Source organism: Calypte anna, chromosome 2 (assembly GCF_003957555.1).
Source record: "Calypte anna isolate BGI_N300 chromosome 2, bCalAnn1_v1.p, whole genome shotgun sequence".
NCBI lineage: Eukaryota > Metazoa > Chordata > Aves > Apodiformes > Trochilidae > Calypte > Calypte anna.
Window position 1 is genome coordinate 147,645,701 of NC_044245.1, and position 6,000 is coordinate 147,651,700.

A 6,000-nucleotide genomic window follows, 5' to 3' on the forward strand; every position below is an offset into this window, starting at 1 on the left:
GGTCAATCCCAGAGAATGCTTTTTATTGGGGACCACCTTCGACTGGAAGCTGGGGAGGTGATTTTTGAGCTATCAAGACACACATTAAAAAAAAAAAAAAACCCAACTAAAATAGCTGTAATAAAAGCTTTTTGCTTCTGCAAGCAGCACTCTCCACAAGCAGAGCGGGCAGGGCTTATTTTCAGCCTCCTGAAATTACCAGAAGTCGTATCAGTTTCCCAAAGGAATGAGTAGCAGGTTGGAGCATTTACCAAAGGTTAAAAGTCTCTTCCTCCACTTTGCCCACGTGTCAAATCTGGCGGCTGCTCCTCGGATCTGACATCCCCCCAAAGCAGCTGAGACTGGAGAGTTTACTCAGAAGCCTGATGGCCACACACTATTAAGTTGCTGGATGTGTATAAATATTGGTGCAGAGTGGTGGTTAGGTGTAAAAAGCCTCCAGCTTTAAATCCACCTGTAGCATTTTCAACATAGACTCTTAGCAATAATAATAATAATAACCAGAAAATTACCTGTCACCCTAACAGGGGAATTTAAATCCAGCTGACAACAGGACAGGGAGAATGATGATATTTATTACACAAACACCCCAACAGCCCCTTTTATCCACACCACTCTTTTCCTACTGCTTTTAACAAAATCACAACTTCATTAAAGCTCTGTATTCTTCCTGATCCTCCTTTAGCAAGAAGGATACACATAAAAACCAACCCAACAGCCCCCTTTATCCACACCACTCACTTTTCCCACTGCTTTTAACAAAATCACAACTTCATTAAAGCTCTGTATTCTTGCTGTTCTTCCTTTAGCAAGAAGGATGCCCATAAAAACCAACCCAGACACTGGGTTGCTCCGTTTACATTTCGGCTCCTCCGAGCAGAAAGGCGAAGCTGTGACTGAATTAACTGGAAGTTGGCAGCAGCACAAACTTCCCAGATTCCAGCTAATTGCACGGATTAGTAATTCCAGTTGCAGGCAAAATCCACCTCACCTTCGGCAGGGAAAGGCATTGCACTGGATGTCTTCCTGCAACAAAACCTGCAACAATATCCAGCAGCCTCCCAAATGCCCCAAACTGCAGCCAGGCCACTAAAGGGCTCATCAGCTTACAGGAAAAATGCTCAAATATGGGCCAAGAAAGGCTGTGGACACTGCTTTCTTGCAAAAGAAGTGGGAAACATCCATTGGGATTTTAGGATGGGACAGCACAGAGGATGTGTGTGTGTCCCCTGTCCCCTGGGGTGGGGGCTGAGAACCTTTCTGGAGCCTGAAAATGCTCATGCACCCTGCATGGCACCCAGGGTGCAGCACAGCAGATGCTGGAGACCCTGCAAAGCCCCCGGAGGGGTGGGTGGCTGTGGTACCTTCCCATATGGCCTCCCCATAGGGGTGACCCCCTCCCCACCCCGGTACGGCTGCCGTGTTCTTCACTGCTGCTCCCGGGGTTAATGCGGGGCTGTGCCTGACGCTCCCGAGAGCTACCGGGGATACTGCACCATGCCCGATCCCCCCCATGCATCTTCGGAGGGCTACAGCACCATATAGCCCCCCAGAACCCTGCCCCCTCCCCGGGGTTATTGCACCGTACACCCCCTCACCCCCCGTCATGCAGCTACCGGGGGCTCCTGCACCCTGCAGCCCCCCCCAAATCCCCCCGGCAGTTACTGGGGTTATTGCATCCCTCTATCCCCCCCCTCCTCCCCGGATGCCCCTCACAGCTACCAGGACCACTGCACCCTGCAGCCCCCCCAAAAATCCCTCCTCAGTTATTGGGGCTATTGCATCCCGCATGCTCCCCGCAGCTACCGGGGCTCCTGCACCGTGCAGCCCCCCCAAAATCCCCCCGGCAGATACTGGGGTTATTGCATCCCTGCATCCACCCCCCTCGGATGCTCTTCGCAGCTACCGGGACCACTGCCCCCTGCAGCCCCTCCCAAAAAAAAACCCAGCAGTTACTGGGGTTATTGCATCCCTGAATCCTCCCCCCGGATGTTCCCCGCAGCTACCAGGACCACTGCACCCTGCAGCCCCCCCCAAAATCCCTCCTCAGTTATTGGGGCTATTGCATCCCTGCATCCCCCCGGATGCTCCCCGCAGCTACCGGGGCTCCTGCACCGTGCAGCGCCCCCCAAAAAACCCCCCGACAATTACTGGGGTTATTGCATCCCCCCTCGGATGTTCCTCGCAGCTACCGGGACCACGGCACCCTGCAGCCCCCCAAAAACCCCCCCAGCAGTTATTGGGGTTATTGCATCCCTGCACCCCCCGGATGCTCCCCGCAGCTACCGGGACTCCCGCACCCTGCAGCCCCCCCGACCGCAGCTACCGGGGCGAATGCACCGTGCACAGCCCCCCATGCAGCCCCCTCACCCCCTTCACCTACGGGGGCTACAGCACCGAGCAGCCCCCCCCCGCCCTACAACCACCGGGATGACCGCACCGCGCAGCCCCCGCAACGTCCCCCGCACAGCAGCCGCGGGGGTTCTTACCCCCCGCACGCCCCCCACCCCGTGGACTCACCGGTGTTATCAAACCCCGAACCCTCCGCCCGCTCTCCCCACCCCCTGCATCCCCCGGGCGTTTCCGGGGGCATCGCCCTGCGCGGCCTCCCCCGCACGCCACGATCGCCCCGCGCCCGCCCTCCCCTCCGCCGCCATCGCAACCTTCCCCCCGCCGCCATCCCCCCCCACCCCCTTCCCGGCCCTAAACAGATAGAAGGGGTGCGGGTGGGATCGCCCCCCACTCCCATCCTCCCCGCCCGATGCAGCCCCCGCTTCTTCCCCGGGGCCGCATTGTTGCGGGGGCGGCTCCACGTGCCGCCGCCTCACCCCCCCTTCCCCGGACCCCCGCTCCTAATAAACCGGTCCTGCCGCACTAACCTGCTCGGCGGCTCCGATCCTACCGCCCCGGTCCGGTCTAATCTGATCCGGTCCGGTCCGGTCCGTTCGGCTCCAGCCCCGCACGGCTCCAGCCCCGCCGGCCGCCCCCACCCGCACATGCACCGCGCGCTGCTGCCCGCCCCGGCCCCGCCCACACCCAGACCCGCCCGGAGTCACGTGGGGGGCCGGCAGCCAATGGGAAGGAAGGTCCGCGGTGGGGAGGGGGGAAGGGGCGTGGCTATAGGAGAAGGCGTGGCTTGGTGGTGGAAGAGTGGGCGGGGACATGCGGGGAGGGGCGGGGCTAAAGGGTGGGTGGGCGGGGCTAAGGGAGGGGGGAAAGGGATGGGGGTGGGAATGGGAATGGGAATGGGAGGTGGAGGAAAAAGGGAAAGGGGATGAGGAGGAAGGAAACGAGGAGGAGGAAGAATCATAGAATCATAGAATTGGCTGGATTGGAAGGGACCTCAGAGATCATCGAGTCCAACCCTTGATCCACTACTGCTGCAGTTCCCAGCCCATGGCACTGAGTGCCACATCCAGTCTCTTTTGAAATATCTCCAGGGATGCAGAATCCACTACTTCCCTGGGCAGCCCATTCCAATGTCTGATCACCCTCTCGGTAAAGAAATTCTTTCTAATATCCAACCTAAACCTCCCCTGGCACAACTTAAGTCCATGCCCTCTTGTCTTGCTGAGAGTTGCCTGGGAAAAGAGACCAACCCCCCCTGGCTCCAACCTCCTTTCAGGGAGTTGTAGAGAGTGATGAGGTCTCCCCTGAGCCTCCTCTTCTCCAGCCTGAACACCCCCAGCTCCCTCAGCCTCTCCTCATAGGGTCTGTGCTCGAGTCCCTTCACCAGCCTGGTTGCCCTCCTTTGGACCTGCTCCAGGACCTCAATCTCCTTCCTGAGCTGAGGGGCCCAGAACTGGACACAGGACTCAAGCTGTGGCCTCACCAGGGCTGAGTACAGGGGCAGAATCCCTTCCCTGGACCTGCTGGCCACGCTGTTCCTGATCCAGGCCAGGATGCCATTGGCCTTCTTGGCCACCTGGGCACACTGCTGGCTCATGTTCAGCTTCCTGTCAATCCAGACTCCCAGGTCCCTTTCTGCCTGGCTGCTCTCAGCCACTCTGTGCCCAGCCTGTAGCGCTGAAAGGAGAAGAAAGAAGGAGGAGGAGAAGGAAAAGAAGAAGGAAGAGGAAGATAAAGAAGAAGAACAAACCCAACAAGAACAAAAATAAGAGAAAGAAGAGAAGGAGAAGGAGGAGTAGGAAAAGATGAGGAGGAAGAAGAAAGAAGAAGGAGGTGGAGAAGAAGAAGGAAGAGGAGGAGAACAAGAAGAACAAACCCAAGAAAAACGAAAGTAAGAGAAAGAAGAAAAGGAGAAGAAGAAGGAGGAGAAGAGGAGGAGGATGAGGAGGAAGAAAGAAGGAGGACGAGGAGGAAGAAGAAGATCAAACCCAAGACAAACAAAAAATAAGAGAAAGAGAAGGAGAAGGAGAAGGAGAAGGAGAAGGAGAAGGAGAAGGAGAAGGAGAAGGAGAAGGAGAAGGAGAAGGAGAAGGAGAAGGAGAAGGAGAAGGAGAAGGAGAAGGAGAAGGAGAAGGAGAAGGAGAAGGAGAAGGAGAAGGAGAAGGAAAAGGGGAGGAGGAGAAGGGAGAAAGAAGAAGGAGGCAGAGGAGAAGAAGAAGGAAGAGGAAGAGAAGGAGAAGGAGAAGGAGAAGGAGAAGGAGAAGGAGAAGGAGAAGGAGAAGGAGAAGGAGAAGGAGAAGGAGAAGGAGAAGAGGAGGAGGAGAAGGAAGAAAGAAGAAGGAGGCAGAGGAGAAGAAGAAGGAAGAGGAAGAGAAGGAGAAGGAGAAGGAGAAGGAGAAGGAGAAGGAGAAGGAGAAGGAGAAGGAGAAGGAGAAGGAGAAGGAGAAGGAGAAGGAGAAGGAGAAGGAGAAGGAGAAGGAGAAGGAGAAGGAGAAGGAGAAGGAGAAGGAGAAGGAGAAGGAGAAGGAGAAGGAAAAGGGGAGGAGGAGAAGGGAGAAAGAAGAAGGAGGCAGAGGAGAAGAAGAAGGAAGAGGAAGAGAAGGAGAAGGAGAAGGAGAAGGAGAAGGAGAAGGAGAAGGAGAAGGAGAAGGAGAAGGAGAAGGAGAAGGAGAAGAGGAGGAGGAGAAGGAAGAAAGAAGAAGGAGGCAGAGGAGAAGAAGAAGGAAGAGGAAGAGAAGGAGAAGGAGAAGGAGAAGGAGAAGGAGAAGGAGAAGGAGAAGGAGAAGGAGAAGGAGAAGGAGAAGGAGAAGGAGAAGGAGAAGGAGAAGAGGAGGAGGAAGAAGGAAGAGGAGGGAGAAGGAGAACGAGGAGACAGAAGAAGAAGGAAGAGGAAGAGGAAGAAGGAGAAGAGAAGAAGAAAGAAGAGGAAGAAGGAGAAGAAAAACAACAAGAATAAATATTAGAGGAAAAAAAGGAATAACAAGGAAAAGAAGAGGAGGAAGAAGAAGGAGAAGGACTGGAAGATGGCAAGGAGGAAGCTGAACAAGCCAGAGATGAAAGCCAGGAAGGAGCCTGGGAGCAGGGCAGGGTAATGGTGCTGCAGCCACATCTCCCCTGACCCAGGGAGAAGAGGCCCTTGTGGCCCCTTGTGGCTGTAAATCCCTGTAAGAACTCCCACAAATTTAATTTATTTCTTATTTATTGAGGACTCTTTTAGCAGAAGTCACCATGCAGGCAGCCAAAGCCTTGACAGACACTAAAGGAACAATAGGAAAGGGGTTTTTTGAGTGACAATCAAGCATGGAAGAATGGGGTGATTCCTCAGGGGTCATCATGAGATGAAGGAACAGCAGCTGAATACTGAAAGATCCTCAGATCTTTCCTTTCAAGGGTGTTTTTTCCTTCTTCCCTGAAAGGCACTCAAATGGTGTCCCTTAAACACCCTGACAGTGCTTTATGGTTCTGAGAAGATGCTTCATTAAAAGGGCCAGGACACCTCTTTGGTTCAGGGCTGGCCTGTCAAGATCTACAAGTCCTTCAGCAGAACTTCAGCAAGGCTGGTTTGGCATTTCCAACAGGAAGAAGGATTGAGAAAATGTCAAAAAAAAAATAATAAAGGTTCAAAATGTCTTCATGCATCATACTGAGGGG

The 6,000-nt window shown here is 54.6% G+C and overlaps 1 protein-coding gene across 1 annotated transcript in view; it reads right to left on the reverse strand.

Moving 5' to 3' along the window:
• Positions 1-3,026, reverse strand: part of PTP4A3 (protein tyrosine phosphatase 4A3) — a 54,281-nt gene extending 51,255 nt beyond the window's left edge. Inside the window, exon 1 of the mRNA XM_030444346.1 lies at positions 2,880-3,026. The gene's annotated coding sequence lies outside the window, so the exon portion shown is untranslated. The remainder of the gene's footprint in view (positions 1-2,879) is intronic.
• Positions 3,027-6,000: the final 2,974 nt, after the last annotated feature.